Raw genomic sequence first — 20,984 nt, forward strand, 5'->3', positions numbered from 1 at the left:
TGGAATTTTATCAGGAGCAATGTGGAGTTCTGCATTGGCAACAGCTAATTTTGAAGGGGTAAAACATTGAATTTATTCATCTTTACTAGGAGCAGCAATCAGTATGTCATCTATATAAGTAAGAATGTGATTATTTTTAAAATTCTGTCAGATGTAACACAGTACTGACAAACAACTGACAAACAGTAGGACTGTTAATCATCCTTGAGGTGAAACTTTCCATTGATATCTAGCTGTGGGAGCTGAATTGTTAAAGGAAGGTATAGTGAAAGCAAATTTTTCACACTCTCACTTGTCTCAAGGAATATGAAAAAAACAGACTTTAAGGTCAATGATTATAATGACCACTCCTTAGAAATCATGGAGGAGGAGGGCATAGTGGCTTGTAACACCCCATAGGTTTAATAGCTGAATTAACAGCTCTTAAGTCTGTTCCAATCCTCCATTTTTCCTGACTTTTTTTCATTTAGCAAACACAGATGAGTTCTATGGAGTCAAGGAGAACTGAATAGTGTTTGTGTGTAGTAAATCATTAACAATTTCAATGAAAGCCTCCAATTTGTGTTTGAAAAGTGGCAACTGCTCTACCCAAGCAGGTGACTCACACATCCATTGAGTAGGGGCAGAGGAAGAGAAGGAGAGTGAGGGTGCTGAGATGCTGACAGGGGGAAGCAGGATTCCAAGCCTCTGAAAGAAGGGACCCTGGAGCGTCAAAAGAAACAGTGGGCTTAGAAGAGGAGAGAGGTCCAAAAGGATGAGAGGAATGAGAAACGGACCATTCTGATGAATGCCACACATCCTCCTCTGGCAGAGAGGTCATTGGCTTAGCAGAGGAAGGGGTAACATATACAGGTTCTGAGATAGGAGGCAGAGAGAGGGGATCATCACCACATTCCTCCTGTTGTGGAGAAAACAAGGAGAGATTAAATTCCTCTTCATGATTAGAAGGAGGACTAGTAGGTGGCCAGGTACCTGGGGTAAAGGCTGCAGCTCACCATCCATCTTAACTTGTGTTAGTTGAAGAGGATCACTAAACTGAAAAGGAAGTAAAGCAACACGAATAAGAGCCCAGCCAGTTCCAACAGGAATAGGAAGTAAAATACCACCTTTCATGAGTTGCCAGAGAGTGGGGCCAACCCTTTCGCTACCTAACAGGTTCATAGAACTTTTGTCAGGGAACAAAGGACAATGGTTTTCAATAGTCTGAAATAAGATAATAAGTTTATTGGAATCAGCCTCGATTCCACCATGTTTCAGAAGAAGTTTAATAAAAGACAGATAAGCTTGGTGTTTAGACTGTGACTGTCCCATAGTAACCCTGGAATAATACCGGCCAACAAACCCAAAAAGTGGATAGAGTTGGAAAACGTGTACCCAGAGACCTTACCATGAAGAATGAAAACTAGTCGTCATGAACCTGCACCCCGAGTGCACTGAGCTGAAGAACAGAGAAGGCCAGGCTGGGCACCAGATAGTGCGGGATCTAGCCAGCAGCACACAATGCAGTGGGACTCTTTCTGTGTTCCCAGGCAGATCAGCAGGTTGATAAATAATAGTCACACACAAGATAGTGAAAGCTGGGTCTAAGGGGGTCACCACCTTCTGGTCCTACAATGCAATCCATACGCTGGATATAGCAGCATTTATTATTAAATTAGTGAGGGCAGGGACAGGTCAGTGGAAACTGTTAAAGTGTATGAATGTGATAAGTTTCTGCTATAATAATTATATGAATAATTGTTACACAATAAGCAAAGTAAAAAGTGGTGAAAAAGTTAGAGAAATATGTATCAAAATGAATTCCAGACCAAGCACAGTGGCTCACAGCTGTAATCTCAGCACTCTGAGAGGCCGAGGTGGACAGATATCCTGGGGTTAGAATTGGGACCAAGCCTGGCAAACATCATGAAACCCCATCTCTAGTAAAAATACAAAATTTAGCCAGGCTTGATGGTGTATGCCTGTAATCACAGCTACTTCAGAGGCTGAAGGAGGATATTTGCTTGAACCCAGAAGGCAGTCGTTACAGTGAACCAAGATCATGCCTTAGAACTCCAGCCAGGGTGACAGAACCAGACCCTGTCTCTAAAAAATAAATAAGTAAATATATTCCTAATGTTGATAAATTACATTTGGATGCCTATGAAGAAATCCAGCATATCTAACACAAGATCAGGAAACCAAACTCTGCATTTTCTCACCCTAAGTTGGAGCTGAAAAATAACACAAGAAAACCAGGAAGGAAACATCACACACGGGGGTCTGTTTGGGTCTGTGGGGCTAGGGTAGGGATAACCTTAGGTGAAATACATAATGTAGGTGAGAAGTTGATGGGTGCAGTAAACCACAATGGCAAGTGTATACCTTTGTAACAAGCCTGCATATTCTGCCTATGTATCCCAGAACTGAAAGTATAAAAACAAAAAGGTTTTCTTTCAAATATTGTTCTAAGACCCATTGCAGTGGCTCATTCCTGGAACCCTAGCACTTTGGGAGGCCAAGGCAAGGGGATCACTTGAGGTCAGGAGCTTAAGACTAACCTAGGCAACATGGTGAAACAGTGACTCCACTAATAATACAAAAATTAGCTAGGTCTTGGGGTGGGTGCCTGTGATCCCGGACTACCAGTAGGGGAAAGAGGCCAAAAACAGTTATAGTAGGCAGCACTTTAAAAATGGATCACCTGAAAAGCTATAAGAAAGGCTTTAGAATACAAAATTAATAAATTAGAAAATAAAAAATACACTGGAAAACAGGTAACCAAAATTATAAACAAACCCAAGGCAAGAATGACTCCTATAAAAAATAAAAGAGAAAAAAGGGGAAATATTGATGTTATCAGACATGAGAAAGGAAAAATAAATAATTATATCAAGAGGAGATGATATGCTATTAGGTTAAAAATAAATAATCTATATTAAATTGTATATTAATATTTTATTTTATAACAAAGAAAAAAATTATTCATATTGTCCCATCATATAATTGTACATTTATAAGATATCTAAAAATATATAAATTCTTAAAAGTGATTAACTCTAGGAGAATACAAGATTACAAAGGATTTTGTGTATTCAAATGTTTACAAAGTCCAAGTATTAATTACACATATCAAAAATGTATTCCATCTTCAGAGAAGAATAAAAGTATTTAAAAGCCTGCTTTTACTAATACCATATTTACTAGTTTCCATTTAGAAATGCAGTACTTAATACTGATTTGCTTCTGTAAAAGCACCAGATCAACAACAAAAAACGAAATGAAATGTAACATGATATTAACGTGCATGCACCTGCTTTAAAAAGGCTTTGGGTTGTTTTCTTTGGTTTTAAACAGATAGTATAGAAAAGATGTGTTATCCAAGATGGAGAAGTTTAAGGAACTCCGCAGTATTTCAATAAAATATTTGAAAGAAAGGGAATATATGACAAAAATAGATGTGAAAGCTGTAAATTTAAACCACAATTGAGGTCAAAGTTGAATAATGTTGTATTCGAATTTGAGGAGGGGAGTACAGAAAAATAAATCAATTCTCATTCACCTTCAAAAAAAAATGGATATTAAGCCACCACATTCTTAAAAACAAAAAATTCTTTAAGGAATCAAGGGTAGGTATCACAACTCAAACCTGTGAACCCATCAATTTGAGAGGTTGAGACAGGTGGATCACTTGAGCTCAGGAGTTCAATAACATCCTGACCAATACAGTAAAACCCCGTCTCTGCCACAAATACAAAATGTTAGCCAGGTGTTGGGGAGTGCTCCTGTAGTCAAACTACTCCTCAGGAGGCTGAAGCAGAATTGTTGAAGCCAGGAAGCAGAAGTTGCAGTGAGGCAAGATGACGCCACTGCACTCCATCTTGGGTGACAGAGAGAGACTCCATTTCCAAACAAAAACAAAACAAAAGAAAACAAAATTATTGTGCTAAGTTTCTTGTGTCCTTAAAACTTTGAAACAGAAAACTTTGGAATAATTACAGACAAAATACAGAAAATAAAAACATATGAACAACACTGAAAGTGAAATCTAACATAAACTGTTGAGTCTGAGTGATAATGTCACATCAGGTTAGGGTTGTCCATTATAGAACATGTACCACTTTGATGCAAGATGTTGACAGTGGGGGAGGTTGTGCATGTTTAGGAGCAGCGGGTTGTATGTGAATGCCCTGCACTTCTCACTCAGCTTTGCTGTTAACTCATAATTGCTCTAAAAAAAAAAGTCTACTAAACACACTCACACACCCACATACACACACATATCACCAAAGGGAATGTTTGCTGCGATTGGCTTTAAAATAATAAAGTGACACTAATGTTCACAGTAATAGTGAAGAAATTAAAAGAATTAAAAATGTACTAAAAATAAAAAGAATGTTTTTTTAATTTTTGAGAACATTACATAATTTTTTAAATTACATATTTCTCACATATAATTACAAAGAAGAGAAACATCTGAAAAGACTAGGGCAAAACAAACAAACAAACAAAAAAGAGTACAATTTAGAGAACTGGGTTTACTCTCCTGCACTGTCACCTAAAAAGTGCTTGATTCACCGCTCCAGATTCTGGTTCCTCGTCTCTAACACACAGAACATCTACAGTGTGCCTATCACAGTGCCTACCTTACAGCAGACATTCAGCAGATTGCCCCAGTCTTATTAGACAACACAAAAGAGAGATAGGTCAATTTTAGATGTGAAACATTTAGAGATTCTATATCGCAATTTTACAAAAGATTAAATCAGAGGCCAACAAATTAATTTCAAATGTAGTACCCACTTGTTATATAACAAATATATTATGTGCAGTGCAATATGAATTAAAAGAGGAAGGAGAAATAGACATTGTCAATAAACACTTAGGTATAATTCAGCACTTTACAGTCAGCTGAGGAAGACACTGTTAAGAAATAATTCAAAAACAGACAAGGAAAGACTCTATCCTTTCTTTTGCTAAGGCACTTTCTAGGAAAAAAAAATGTAGAAGTGAATAGTCGTAGCCACATCTTTGTAAGTGATGGGCCACCAAGGAGTTAGAGCCACTTAGTAAGAGGGAGTTCCTTTCCACTGATATAAACTGAGGATACAGTTCTCCGTTCAATACAGGGCTCATCAACACATGAATCAGCTGGTTTTGAAGTTGTGTCTAGCAAATAAAGAAGAGAAAAGAAAGACAGACAGGGGGATGAAGTTTCAGCAGGATTATCTCAATAGAAATACTGACAGATATGCTACATTCACTGGAAACCTGCCTTTTATTTTCATAACCCTTCCAGATCCAAGAGAGAAGCAACACAATGGGTTCTAGACAAAGCTGTCTTTCCCCAGCTTCCAAGTGAAACTGGTGGTTAGACTGACCCACTTTCAGACTCATAATTTTGATTTCCTAGAAGCCCATTTCAGCAGCTTATAACTGAGATATGAAGCATAGAAAAACATTCTGCCAGTTTGTCGCACCTCTGAGGATTGTTAGAGAAAATAACCAAAATGTTAAACAACAAGGAACTGCTACATATATTACAACAATATCCGAATATAAGCCTGTTGAAAGCAAAAATGAGGATTACAAGAAATCTTTAAGGAAGCAAGGTAATGCTCAAACCATATCACTGAAATTAAAAATGATATGTACACAGTATATATCTACATGTTTTAAATGTAAAATATGCTTTTGAAATGCATATTGCAATGAAAACAGGTGGCACTAAACCTACACCTGGCTGTTAATCCAAATACAAAGTATACTAACAGATATTTGCTGGACAAATTAAATATTCAGACATTTCAATACATTTAAGGATAAAATTGTTCAATGCCAAAACTATTACCAAATAGTACAGTGATATTTTCTATGTGATGTTTAGGAACCTGTTAGCCAGATTTAGAAAACAATCCTTACCCTATTAAAAGGTTTTCATTATATCAATGCTTCCTACTTTTATCTTAATGTCACTTCAATTAATTATTTGAACATGCCCCTTTCAGTTCACTCAAACTCACATTTTCTCAATCTTTTTAACACTTTTTTTTTTTTTTTTTTTTTTTTTTTTTTTTTTTTTTTTTTTTTTTTCCTGAGACAAGGTCTCATGCTCTCCCTTAGGAAAGAGTACAGTGGTGGCATATGAGCTACCTGCCGTCTTGACCCCAACTGGCCTCAGGTGATTGCCATCAGCCTCCAGACTAGCTGGGAATACAGGCACATACCACCACAGCCAGCTAAGTTTTGTATTTCTTTGTACAGATGTGTTTCTTATTTCCCCCTGTTACCTAGGCTGGTCTCAAACTCCTGGGCTCAAGCAGCTGTCTGCCTCAGCCCTCCAAACTGCTGCTATTACAGGCATGAGTCACTATGCCTGGCTCAATCTTTTCAACTTAGTCGCCAAATCTCTCAGTGCCTCAGAATGCCTTTCCTTACGGATTATATCTTTCATCTTTTCCAGAATACAAAACTTCCTTTCTTATCAACTGGTGTTTCAAGAGGCATATCATAGTCCCTTGCACTTGTAAAAACTTATATTTATAGCACACATACTTCAGGTAGAAGTCTGCGGTCTACAGATCCTTGTTACAGTGTCTCTCTTTTCTAGGTAAGTGATGTGAGGTCAAACTGGTGTTAACATTCCCCCACAGATGCCTCCTGGAAATTTCTACGGCAATCTCATCATGTCGTTTTTCTTCTCACCACTCTGTATTGTCCTTAACGTACTGCCAACCTCTGTGAAATCTTCTAGGTGTCTGCTGGTGCTATCTGGTCCAGTCCAAGGCAAGTACAGCTTACTCCACCAGACACTCAGGGTCCCTTGAGCTGAATGTGCCATACTTTCAGATAAAGAGAACATTGTCTTTATGATTTCATGTTAGAGATTTGGTAGTTTTCTTATGAAAATATATTGGATTCTACAAGAACTATGATTGTTAGATAATTTCTTTATTCCAGAAGCCACATATCTTCACTAGTGTGTGGTAAACAGTGCCAAGCTTACTGGCATCTTCCTCTACAATGTCAGGTTTCAGTTAGAAAGCAAAACAAAGGAAGAATTCTATACTTCCTGTTCTTCATTTTTGACTCTCAATATTGAATGCTAAAAATATATACAATTTTACACTTAATTAGGAGTCATGTATTGAAGAACACGCCTGAGAGGTTATATTTTGTAATTGTTGGCCACCATGATAATACAGTCATTAAAATGAAGTTTTTTTTCCAGCTGTGAAGGTAGAATCCAAAGTGCATGTGACACCTTAAATTTTGTAAGAACTTTCATGCCATTAAAGCGATATGATATAATGTGATTTCAGAACTGAAAAATATGGATAGATGTGGTAAATGAAATCCACCATAATTAAATGAGGCTTGTTCAGGAATCCCAGAGATGGATAGAAGCCAGCTGGGGAATATCCTTGGACTTGTTCATCCTTCAATTCAGCACAGACTATTATGACCTCTGGCATTCCTATGATATTCAGTTGTCTATGTCACCCACCAAGAATTGCTGCTGCTTAGGATTCTAAACATATAGTTCACCTGTAGCACGTTGCTGCCTTGAAATGCCACCCGTGGAAGTCCAGGCAGTTTTAATGAATCATGTTTTTCATCGGGACCTACTGGGTTAGAACAACAACAACAAAAAAAGACCCTCAGTTACCTTCAGCAGCACTTCCTGACTGGGTTGTGCATGCATTCTTCCCTCCCTAGTGACACCTTGGCAATGGACAGGAAGCTCAAAAGCCATACCAGGGGTGATGACACTTGCCTTTCTCATCAAGAATGGTTCAAAAACCAAGTTGGGCTCGAGAACATGCTGCCATTCAGAGTAAACGGAACTTTGGAGTTTTCACCAGAGGAGAGCCCAGCAATTCCAATTTATGTTTATCATAAATTGAGGGCTTGTTTGCTTTGTTTCTCTCAATGCCCCAGCTGGGCTTTGATGCCCTTTAAGGAGTTAATAGTTTAAGTTAATTGTAATCTATAATGTTCACCGTGTGATACTTTTCAGCTTTGCAGGTCTTGTCACCAAAATATGATAGGATAATCTGCCAAGTGTTGCTGTGACATTATTTTTTCATAGGTTGAGAACACTTCTCATTGAAAATTGTTTTGAGTACTTGTAGCAGTATTGCTTTCTGGGAGGCAGTTACTTATATACAATTTCTGGGCATTCCACTGGCCTTGTGGTGGGCAAAGGAGCACACTTAAAAATACATTGCTGCATAATTTGATTTCAGTTCTTTCTCCTGCCACCTCTCATCTTGTTACAGCATTTTCACAATTTGCTCCTAATCCTGTAGGATTGATCATCATTGTAAAGGAAAACACTGCTGTGAGCCAGAAGGAAAATCATGCACTCCTCTAAGGGTTCACTTAGCTTTTTCATGGCAACATGAGTGAAGTGAAACATGATTTAACTGGGCAGGAGATTTCAATGCCACAAGCCACCCTCATCCACCCTGGGAATGGGAACAGCCTCCTCAGCAAGAAGGCTTCCTGTGGCTGTTGTAACTCAATACCAGAAACAGAGGGGCTTTGAACAGAAGAAATTTATTGTCTTACTTCTGAGGGCCATTGTCTGAAATCAAGGTGTCAGTGGGGCCATGTTCCTTATGCATGCACCAAAATCAGGATCTGTTCAGCCTCTCTCCCAGCTTCTGGAAGTTCCTTGGTTTCTGGCAACATAATTCCAGTCTTCTTGTGTCATTTTTCTTCTTGTGTGCATCTTCAAATTCTCCCTTTATCTAAATATACCAGTGGTTGGATTAGAGGCCCACCCTATGGCAATATAAACTCAATAACCCCATCTACAGTGACCCTCTTTCCAAACAAGGTCACATGCTGAGGTACTGTCACTTAGAACTTCAACAACAACAACAACAACAACAACAACAACAACAACAACAAATTTCAGAGGACACATTTCAACCCATATTGAAGTGTCCTTCAAAATATCTTATTTCAATATTACGTTGGAGGAAGATTGCATTCCAAGTGGTGAATTCCTTCTTCATGTGATAGTCAGACAGTCCCACCTTCTGTTCACTTTAGCCACTTCAGCAAGGAAAAGGACACTCCTAGCTCTGACAGAACTGTGACCTGTGGTTGACACACAACTCCTTACAGCTGGGGCTGAGCATCATCGCTAGCTACTCCCAAGACCCACTTCCATGTAAGCTCCATGTAGCGGAAAGAGATCTCTTGTAGCCAGTACAAGTGCCATTTCAATGGTCTCTACTGCTTATATGGTGCTACTTTTCGAAAGCCCAGCTTTCTCAGCTTTCTCTTAGATGTTGAGGACTGCTGTGAGTAGCACCTTTTCTTCACAGGATATATATTCATACACACATTTTGTTTATTAATTGGCTGTTTCTATTCTTTGAGATTTAGATTACAAATTTCAAAATAAAATAGAATGTGAAAAGAGATCTCTTACATTATTCTAGAAAGCAGCAACAGATGAAAAGCCAACTTTCTTCCCCCCACAAAGAAAACACCTATACAACTACAGAATGGAATGCCGGAATTCTTTATGCCATACAAAAATGTTAATCTATTGTTTTTCACACTGTCATCTAGTACAACAATCGTGATCTGAACAAGTTCATAGCTCATGTCGCTCTTGACCTCATAGATGAGAACATGTGGCTGCTGAACAACATGTACTTGAAACTGTGGACAAGTTCAATGAGCAGTTTGTGTCAGCATTCAACACTGCAGACCATATCCTTACATGTTTAGTATAGATAAATAAAGTTTGGGTTCACAAACTAGAAGAACATGGAACATAGATGCCATTCTCTGAGTCTGCAGACTTTGCAGTCAGGTATAAGTGTAAAAGTTTCCATTTACGGGGCTGCATTTCTGTTTTTGGAGGAGGGGACATATTATAAGACAGTTAATTATAAAACTAAGTTTCATACACACAAAAAAGTCTATCTGAATCATATCAGGAGTTATTTTACTTTATTGTATAGTGATTTTCTCACTTTAAAAGTTTATGTGCTCTTTACGATAAAACTAAGCTCATTTTAAACCCAGTTTTGTATTCAATACTTCCATGATGAATATACTGCATGTTTCTAACTTGAAGGCTGTTGCATCAAGGAACTTTTATTACTCTACACTACACCGCAAGGCCAGTGGAGTGCACAGGGATTATATATCAGTAATTGCTTCCCAGAAAGCAATACAGCTACAAGTACTCGAAACAAGTTTTAACGAGTAGTGTTCTCAACATATGAGAAAATAATGTTGAAGCAACACCTGGCAGGTAATCCTGACTATCACATTTTGGTGACAAGACCTGAATGTGTATCCTTTTCAAGGCCTATCGTTCTTTATTTGCACACTTGGCTACAGTCCCTACTGCTCTTCTGGGGCCTTGTGCCATCAATTGTAACATCTGATTTCTGGGATCTTGGGTCAATCCAGTAATAACTGTAGGAAATAGCCACCCAGGAAAATACTTGTAAATGACACCTCTTGGAGCTTCTGATTTCTCTTAAGGATACTCTTTTTCTGAAAAATGAGGGCTTCAGATTCTTCTTGATCAGCTGTCTCAAAATCACTTCAGAGCACAGCTAATTCCTTCTCATACTCTCTTAAAACTTTCCCAAAACACTTCAACTGCAAATTGATTTAGAAAAATAAGAGTTCCAGTCATTATACTATAAGAACAGTAACAGAGTCTCTCTCCACACCTGGGCTCCACAATAACCATCTGTCCAAATAAATTTTATTGTTTTCATCTACAGTTTTATATCATTTACTGTATTTGTAGAACTCAATCAAAAGGCATGAACAAATCTCATCGGAAAAATATTGCTATGCACTACAGTAAAGTATCCCAGTTTTTATTAAATGTTCCAGGTACTTTTTAAATATACCTAAGATTAAATCTTTAAATGACAAACAAAAACATGACTCTTGTTATCTGTAACAAGATAAAGATTACCTTTTGACACATTTCTGCCAGAAGTTGCTTTTCAATTTCTCCCTTATATTCATTTAGTTTTATTTCTAAAGACTCAAAGTTTCTATACTTAGGATAAGTATCTGCCAACTGATCATCATCAATATGTAGAAAGTTGTCAGCTATTAAAAAGTAACAGGTCACATTAGAACACAGAAGCATCAGGAGGTACATAAGAGGCCAGACTTCTCATTCAAAAGTAAAGAGTATACTTAGGGGAAAGCATAGGTGTCTCCAATTTACTTTCAAATACAAAAAAAAAAAAAAAAAAAAAAAAAAAAAAACACTGTAAGATAGATGAATATGTGGACAGATTAAAATGATGAAGCATATATAACATAGATGTTTCAGTGAAATATCGGTGGTAGGTATCCAAACGCTGACTAGAATTCTTTCAACTTTCCTATATGTTGAAAATGCTCAGGCATTTACCACCATCCACCATGCCCAGCTAATGTATTTATTTATTAATTTATTAATTTACTTATTCGTTTATTTATTTTTTGGAGAGACAGAGTCTTCTGCATGTTGCCCGCCCAGGCTGATCTCAAACTCGTGGCCTCAAGTGATCCTCCTGTCTAGGTCTTCCAAAGTGCTGAGATCACAAGAATGAGTCACTTTGTTTGGTTATAGTTTTTAAGAATAAATCTGAAAAATATCCTTCCCAAGCATGTTACAAACCCTGGAAGGAATAAGGAGAAATATTTATCAATCTCACTACATAAACATTAAAAGTTTACATATGGCATAAAATAAAGAAAAATAATACACTGGAAAACATAGTTGCAATAATATGGAGGCATAACCAGGACTAAAATGATGACATTTTAATATTGTTAAGCAGCTCTTGCAAATCAGTTAAAACAAAAGAGAACAAAACTGAAAAATGGGGAAAAGCATGCACAGATTAGTGAAAAAAATAAAATGTCAAACAAGTATAAACAAGATTATCAGATGTTGAATAAACATGAACAAAATTATAAATGCAAATTAATGAAACAAAGAAACCATTATTTTCCCTAGAACACCGTTAAGATCAAAACTTTGATAACACTAATGTTGGCAATGGAGTGGAAGTATAGCTATGCTCATTCACTTGGTAGAGGAATGTGTCAGTGCTTATATATATTTAAAATGCAAGTGTGTTTTAATCTACTCATTCCAAATCTGTCAATTCACACAGCTCTACTTTTACACTAACACAAAGGGTGCACACTGCATATTGGCTGCCTCTATCGGAAAAGAGCAAACAATAAGACAACTAAATCTCCATCAACAGGGGGACAAATATATACTTTAAAAAATAATCAATGTCAATATATTGCTACAGACAGATATATTGGTGGATAGGAAAAGCAAAAAAACAAACAAACAAGCAATCAAAAAAACAAAACCAAAACCAAAAACTTCACTTCCCTAGAATCCCATTTCAGCAGCTTATGCTTGGGATATGAAGTATAGGAACAAATTCTGCCAGTTCATCACACCTCTGTGGACTTCTGGAAAATATAACCAAAATATTAAACAACAAAAGACTGCTTTTATGTTACAAACATATCCAAAGGTAAGCCTGTTGCCACTAAAAATGAGGATTTCAAGAAACTTTTAAGGAAGCAGAGAAATGTTCACATCAGATAACTAAGTTTTAAGAGGATACATACCCAGGACATATCTACACAATTTAAATGTAAAATATGCCTTTGAAATGCATATTGCAATGAAAACACATTGAATAATCCTATTCCTAGCTGTTAATCCACATATAAAGTATGCCTACAGATGTTTGGTGCTCAAATTAAATATTCAGGCATATCAATATACTTTAAAGATGAAAGTGTTCATTGTCCTAACTATTAAACAAGCACACTGGTGTTTTTTATATGATGTCAAGGTCCCACATCCAAATGCATTATTTAAGAACCTGTAAGCCAGATTTATAACACGGGCCTAATCTTATTAAAATGAGTTCATTATATAAATGCTTTCTGCTCCTGTGTTTATGTCAATTCAATTTGAACATTCTCCTTTAAGTCGACTCAAACACAACACATTTTCAGTGGTTTCAAAGACACTTAATGTTACAGGATAGAGTGTTGGAACCCAAACACTGGATGAATTTAAATGTGAACTACTTGTTACAGGTTACACTTTTAAAATTATGGAACAGATAAAGCTAATTCTGATACTTCGAGTGTGCCCAGTCCCCCCCGATCCTTCAACATTTGGTGTACCTTTTCCCCTGCTCATCTTGACTCAACATGTCACACACACGGAGCATGTTGGACTAGAAGACACAATGGTTACAGGTTACCTGGCGGGTAGAGGGAAGGCGAACGACTGAAAAAAAAAACAGTCGTTCAGGTGAACTACTGAAGAAAAGCCTCCGGGGAAGCCCTGAGTGGCTTAGCAGTGATACGGGTTTTAAGAAACATCAAAGAGACTTCATTTCCACCTGTCCCCAATGAGGCGCACTTGTGTATTCCTAAGTCATCAGGCGCCAGCCTTCTCCCATCAACAGCTTCCTCCCAAACCTCCTGGTTCCCCCAGTCACGGCCCGAGTTGAATGCCCAGCCCAGAACAGACAAGATGAGGGGAAATCTCTGCCCTCAGAGCCTTGCCTCTTTCTGTCCCAGGGGAGTAACATACTCACAAGTTTTGGAGATTGGGATGAGGGCATCTTAGAAGAGAGGCCACATTCTGTTTGTTCCCCACAGCTAGACATTTGGAAACGATCCTAGGTTCTCCTGTTGTCCTCAATTTCCCAATCTAATCTACTATCTAATTCTGTGTAGCTACCTCCACAGGGCCTCTGGTACAAGTGTTGCTTGGAGATTCTTCAAAGACCCCTGTTTAAAGCAATGGAAAAATCGAGCAGCCCATGAACACACACTCATCCCAATACATGTATATCAGTCATGGCAGTTGCTTTATTTTCATTACATATTGGAATTCTAAGTAATACTTGTTTTGTGGGTGAAGGGAAGGTGGCGGATGTCACAGACATTTTATTGAAAAATGTTGAAATTGGGCCGGGCACGGTGGCTCATGACTCTAATCTCAGTAGTTTCAGAGGCTGAGGTCCGCAGATGACTTGAGGCTAGGAGTTCAAGCCCAGCTTGGGCTGTAGGGTGAAACCCTGTCTATACTAATATTACACAACTTACCCTGGCATGATTGTTTGTGACTTTAATCTCAGCTACTCAGCAGTCTGAGGCAGGAGAATCTCCTGAACCTGGGGTGTTGAATTTGCAGTGAGTCAAGATTGTGCCACTGGCTTGGAATCTTGGATCTAGACCTGTGCTGTCTATTGCATAGCCACTATCCACATGTGACTATGCTGGTTTAACTAAAATTCAGTTCTACAGTAACAGTAGCCACATTTCTAGTGTGCACTCACTGGCTTTCATATTGGACAGCACAGATGTACAGCATTTGCGTCCTTGGAGAAAGTTCCACAGATTGGACAGTGCAGATTCCCAATGTGTGTCTCACCTTTGCCCAATACCCTCAAGTCTTTGCTAAGTGAGATTTGGAGAGTAAATAGCATCTTGCAGTAGAAAACAGTTGCTTTGTTAAGTTAAAAAAAAAAAAAAAAAAGTAGCCAGTAGTTACAGATTTATTATTGGCATAACTTGGCATTTTAGCAATTATGTGAGATATTCAGTATGACTTGATAAACCATTAGAGAACCACAAATTAGTAACATCTCACTGGCTATAGCATGGAAAATTTCACAATGGACCACAGTAAGGAAGTATTCAAAATTGCCTGTAGAAAAAGATGTGCGTGCTCTATGTTAGAGAAACTGGCAATGTGGAACATATGTGTTGAGAGAATTACAAGCTCTTTATAAGTTACAATAGGCAGGTATTGGTACTTGGATATTTGAGGCAGTTAAGAGATGTTAACACTGTGTCCCGGGTGTGATTTGATAAGTTGAGGGAATAGTAATGCAATTTACTCATAGAAAAAAGAGAACCTATTTGAGCGGATTGCATTTTAGAAGCATATGGGACACCAAATAAAAAATTGTAATGGGGAGTTGGATACACATGTCCAAAATTTGGACTCATCTAAAAGGATCCATGTGTTACTATAGATGTAATAATGAAAAAACGTCATAGAAAGGAATGTCCTAGAATGGAAAAATTTTTTTAAAGTGTTAATGTTAACAAGGTAGAAAATATTAAGTTACCCAAAAACAATCCATAGTCTCTAAATAGTTGGTTTAATTGGTATGTAAGAAGAAGAGTTTTGTGTGTATATGTGTGTGGTTTTTTTGTTTTGTTTTTCTGTTTTTTTGAGAGAGTCTTGGTCTGTCGACCAGGCTGGAGGGCAGGAGTGCAATCTCAGCTCACTGAAATCTCCACCTCCTGGGTTCAAGCAATTCTGTGCATCAGCCTCCTGAGTAGCTGGGATTACCAGGGCCCATCACCATGCCTGGCCAGACTGGATTTGAGAAAAATGATAATTTTTTTAAAAACTGTGGTTATGGTAAAAACATCTTCAGCCTTCTTCTAGAATTCTTACTTGTGTCATCTGCAGTAAAATAAGCCTAACAATTGCACCACAGGTAGTTGCCCAAAGATGCCAGGAGACTCAAAGTTTTATTGTTGTAGGATTTTAGAAACAAATCATACTATGTATCTGGAAACACTATATGCAGATGCTCTCTCTGTCTCTCTCTCTCTCTGTCTCTCTCTCTCTCTCTCTCTCTCTCTCTCTCTCTCTCTCTCACACACACACACACACACACACACACACACACACACACACAATTTTCACTGAATAGACATTATAATAAATTCACTGAAAACCTGATGATAAATGAAAGTTATTATAAATCTGTAGAACAAAATGATTAAAGGCAAGTGACAAACTTAAATTTTAAACAACTGAAAATATTAGGTTTTAACAATTAAAATTTTCTAATTGTTCTGTGGTCCACCATCATAAATTTCAAGCAGGTCAATTAATGTTGTACAATTGACATTAAGAGTTCTTATCAATGAGATTTAATTCATGCCAGTATAAAAACAGTTTGTAGTCATACACTGTTTAATATGTAACTGCACGTATTTCCTCTAAAGTAAGGCTAAATCACATCTTAGCCTCATCTTATCCAAGGAGGTGATTAAAGCTATACATGTTGGGTTAATGTGAAAAATAGTGGCTGTGGATTAATGTGGGTTTTATGTATGAATTTATTATTCTCCCTATTAAGACAAGCATGAAATGTTTTACGTAATTAACATTGAGTCTATTCAATAGGCTGCATTAAACAGATATATATCAACATCTGCTCTGTACCAAGCACTGTTCGAGACAGCAGATAACAATATAGGCAAAGATAATCCTAATCCAAAATGCACATAAAAACATTTGATACTATTGATAATGTGGCAAACGACATGATTTTCACTTTATTATAATTTTTTTCTTTTTTTTTTTCTGTGTATTTTCTTTAAATTATACTTTAAGTTCTAGGGTACACATGTACGACATACAGGTTTGTTACATATGTATACGTGTATCGTGTTGCTGTGCTGCACCCATCAACTCATCATTTACATTAGGTGTATCTCCTAATGTTATCCCTCTCCACTCCCCAATCCTGGTGTGTGATGTTCCCTTTCCTGTGTCCAAGTGTTCTCATTGTTCAATCCCTACCTATAAGTGAGAACAGCTGGGGTTTGATTTTTTGTCCTTGTGAAAGTTTGCAGAGAATGATGGTTTCCAGCTGTATACGTGTCCCTACAAATGACATGAACTCATCTTTTTTTATGACTGCATAGTATTCCATGGTGTATAGGTACCACATTTTTTTAATTCGAGTCTGTCACTGGTGGACATTTGGGTTGGTTCCAAGTCTTTGCTATTGTGAATAGTGCCAGAATAAACATATATGTGCATGTGTCTTTATAGCAACATGATTTATAATCCTTTGGGTATATACCCAGCAATGGGATGGCTAGGTCAAATGGTATTTCTAGTTCTAGATCCTGGAGGAATCACCACACTGTCTTCCACCGTAGTTGAACTAATTTACACTCCCACCAACAGTGTAAAAGTGTTCCTATTTCTCCATCTCCTCTCCAGCACCTGTTGTTTCCTGACTTTTTAATGATCGCCATTCTAACTGGTGTGAGATGGTATTTCATTGTTGTTTCGATTTGCATTTCTCTGATGGCCAGTGGTGATGAATATTTTTTCAGGTGTCTTGGGCTGCATAAATATCTTCTTTTGAGAATGTCTGCTCATATTGTTCATCCACTTTTTAATGTTTTTTTTTTTTTTCTTGTAAATTTGTTAGAATTATTTGTAGGTTCTGGATATTAGCCCTTTGTCAGATGAGTAGACTGTAAAAATTTCTCCCCATTCTGTAGCTTGCCTGTTTACTTGGATGGTAGACTCTTTTGCTGTGCAGAAGCTCTTTAGTTTCATTAGATCCCATTTGTCAATTTTGGCTTTTGTTGACATTGCTGTTGGTGTTTTTGACATGTAGTCCTTGCCTATGCCTATGTCCCGAATGGTATTGCCTAGGTTTTTTCTAGGGTTTTTATGGATTTATGTCTAACATTTAAGTCTTTAATCAATCTTGAATTGATATTTGTATAAAGTGTAAGGAAGGGATTCAGTTTCAGCTTTCCACATATGGCTAGCCCCTTTACCCAACACCATTTATTAAATAGGGAATCCTTGTCCATTTCTTGTTTTTATCAGGTTTGTAAAGATCAGATGGTTGTAGATGTGTAGTATTGTTTCTGAGGGCTCTGTTCTGTTCCATTGGTCTATATCTCTGTTTTGGTACTAGCATCATGCTATTTTGGTTATGGTAGTTTGAAGTCAGGTAGCATGATGCCTCCATCTTTGTTCTTTTGGCTTCGGATTATCTTGGCAATGTGGGCACATTTTTGGGTTCCATATGAATTTTAAAGTGGTCTCTTCCAATTCTGTGGAGAAAGTCATTGGTAGCTTGATGGCGATGGCATCGAGCTATTTATGACAAACCCACTGGCAATTTCATACTGAATGGGCAAAATCTGGGAGCATTGCCTTTGAAAACCGGCACAAGACAGGGATGCCCTCTCTCACCACTCCTATTCAACATAGCTTTGGAAGTTCTGGCAAGGGCAATCAGGCAGGAGAAAGAAATAAAGGTTCTTTAATTAGAAAAAGAGGAAGTCAAATTGTCCCTGTTTGCAGATGATGTGATTGCGTATTTAGAATACCCCATCGTTTCAGCCCAGATTCTCCTTAAGCTGATAAGCAACTTCAGCAAAGTCCCAGGATACAAAATGAATGTGCAAAAATCACAATCTTTCCTATACACCAATAACAGACAGACAGAGAGGCAAATCATGAGTGAACTCCCATTCACAATTGCTTCAAAGAGAATAAAATACCTAGGAATCCAGCTTACAAGGGATGTGAAGGACCTCTTTGAGGAGAGCTACAAACTACAGCTCAAGGGAATAAAAGAGGACACAAACAAATGGAAGAACTTTCCCTGCTCATGGATAGGGAGAATCAACATCCTGAAAATGGCCATACTGCCCAACGTAACTTATAGATTCATTTTATTACAATTTTTAAGAGAGTAAGATAATGAATTAGGTACTATAAGAGTTACAACAAGCCTACCCATGTTATTCTTTACCTGAAATCATTAGATTACAAAAAATACTTTTTTCAAACAAAATTCATATTAGAAATGCTACTATAGCAAAAACAAAAATCCTGGCTTCTGAATTGGAGTATAATGTGATTATATTCAGTAAGAGACATGGTAAAGGGAAAAAAACTATTTTATTTATCTGTCATTGTAATGAAAAAAGACAGAAGTCATTTCTGCAATTTTTAATATTGACTCCTAAGAGGAGTAAACAGTTGGCAGTCTAAATTTGCTGCACTGCAGTCAGCACTGAAAGAAAACGACTGGTCACTAGCGAATCAGGAAAATTTTATTGTTGTCATTGAAAATTGCTTTACCAGTCACATATGTTCCTGTACTATTAGAATTTAAAACAATTTTGTACTGCCAACTTATACCGTTGTTTTATAATCATGGGATCCTTGCTTTATGTTCTAAACTGTTGTTTCTGAAAAATGTGTGAACAATAAGTTATCAAAAAAAAAAAAAAAAAAACAGGTAGTCTTCAAAGGATACTCTTCCTTAGTAAAAATAATGAGGAGAGTTGGACATGGTGGTGCACTTCAGTAGTCCCAAGCATTTGGAAGGCGGAGGCAGGGATATTCCTTGAATCTTGGAGTGTGAGGCCTCATTGAGATATGAGCTTGCATCATGCCACTGTAGTCCAGCCTGGGCCACAGAGCATAATCCTAGGTATAGAATAAAAGACAGAAGTATGAAAAGTAATATAGCATTACTGTATTTAATTCACTTGTAGTAATGCATGGATAGTATCCTTAGACAAAACATTTTAAATTTGTAATATGCCAAGAGGTCAGATATTTGAGTCAGATTGCTAGCCACCTCCTCAACTGGCTAAATCTGTAATATTTTGCAAAGTATTTCTGCTAACTGTAATTGATTTTTTATTTGTGAAATGGATTTCCTAATGTTACCCGCTTAGGAAACTAACTCAAATATTAGTTATATTAACTCAAAAACTTGTTCTGAATGGCACATATGAGGCAGTAAAATATAAGCTACTACTAGATATTAGAAATTATTTTTATCTGCTTGTTTTTAAAGCTCATAGTGCACATAATAAAATTCCAGAAGACCTAGAATGGCTGTTAAATACTATAGAACACTCAAAGAGTCAGTACCAAAAATGAGCAGACCAGTGCATAAAATGTATGGTAGCTTTATCTAGTAGTTGTTTTGTTGTTTACCATAGTGTTTTTCTCACAGTTTTGTAGAAGCCTGTGTCAGAATTAAAAAATTTGTTATAAGAGAGTAATCATGGATGACTGAAATTAACATTTTAAGCTGATACTGAAAATTTTAAAAAATTCTATCACATTTATAGTTGTAGTTTGATTTATCAAACTATACATTGTAACAAATTTAAAATGTTTGGTCTAAATATACTATCCACTAGAATTATACTATTCTTTCTAAGGAAAATCGAAGTCATAAAAAGAAAATGGATACTTCCCTGCCAGAGGAGATATCATGATCACCATGGTGGCTTTCCCAGGACAAGGCAGATCTATTGAACCCTGGATGTGCTGACCCCTGCAGTTTACCCAAATGGGGGAAACGCAGCTGCATAATTTGTGGAAGTGAAGGACTGTATTTGCATTTTCCTGTGGAAAAATAAAAGAAAAGAAAGAAAATTGACTCATTTAGTGAATATAGAAACTTGAAAGAAGACCATATACTGAAACAATTCAGGGTGCCTTCAGAAATTGGTCTCCTCCAGTAGAAAACATTAAGACATCAAATGGTTATTTCTTAGAAAGATCAAACAGTGCTAGGATGACAGTTACAAATGCTTGAGAACTTTATCTAGCTAAGGGGCTGGGGGAAAACCCCAAAGGACAGCAGATAAATCTGGGAGAAAGAGAAGTAATTTTTAAATGTACGAGCCCACGTTTATGTATTAATATTGCCCTTAAAATATTTATTTTATTAAATGGTTAGCATTGGTTTTCTTGGTCTTGAAAAGTCAGTTTCCTTTTGGAAATGACTTGTGCGAGATGGACTAGAAACTATGTAGCTAAAATAACTCAGATTTTTCCCTGAATAACAAATCATTTGCAGGAGTTGTGAAGATGTTAAAGATGTCAGCTTTTCTGCATTTATTAAAAGTGTATTCTAAATGAAGAAAATTAAATAGAAGGTATAAAGTTACTTTTATAATCAAATTGTCAATCTTTTAAAATATATATAATCTGCAGCCAGATGACCAAGATGCCTTAGATGAGCGTGTCCTCTCCAACAGAAGATGCTCCATTATATCCTCATCCAACAGGCTTTATGTATCAACAGGTAAAATAAGTAAATAAAGTTTTATTTTTATTTTTCAAATTAATTTTGATCTTT

At 37.1% G+C, this 20,984-nt stretch overlaps 1 non-coding gene across 1 annotated transcript; it reads left to right on the forward strand.

Annotated features, from left to right (window-relative positions):
• The first annotated feature begins 20,086 nt into the window (after positions 1-20,086).
• On the forward strand, positions 20,087-20,250 carry LOC115895687. Its single transcript, XR_004055832.1, has one exon. It is a non-coding gene; the product is annotated as a U1 spliceosomal RNA (small nuclear RNA).
• The last annotated feature ends 734 nt before the right edge of the window (positions 20,251-20,984 follow it).

The sequence above is a fragment of the Rhinopithecus roxellana genome, chromosome 22 (genome assembly GCF_007565055.1).
Source record: "Rhinopithecus roxellana isolate Shanxi Qingling chromosome 22, ASM756505v1, whole genome shotgun sequence".
NCBI lineage: Eukaryota > Metazoa > Chordata > Mammalia > Primates > Cercopithecidae > Rhinopithecus > Rhinopithecus roxellana.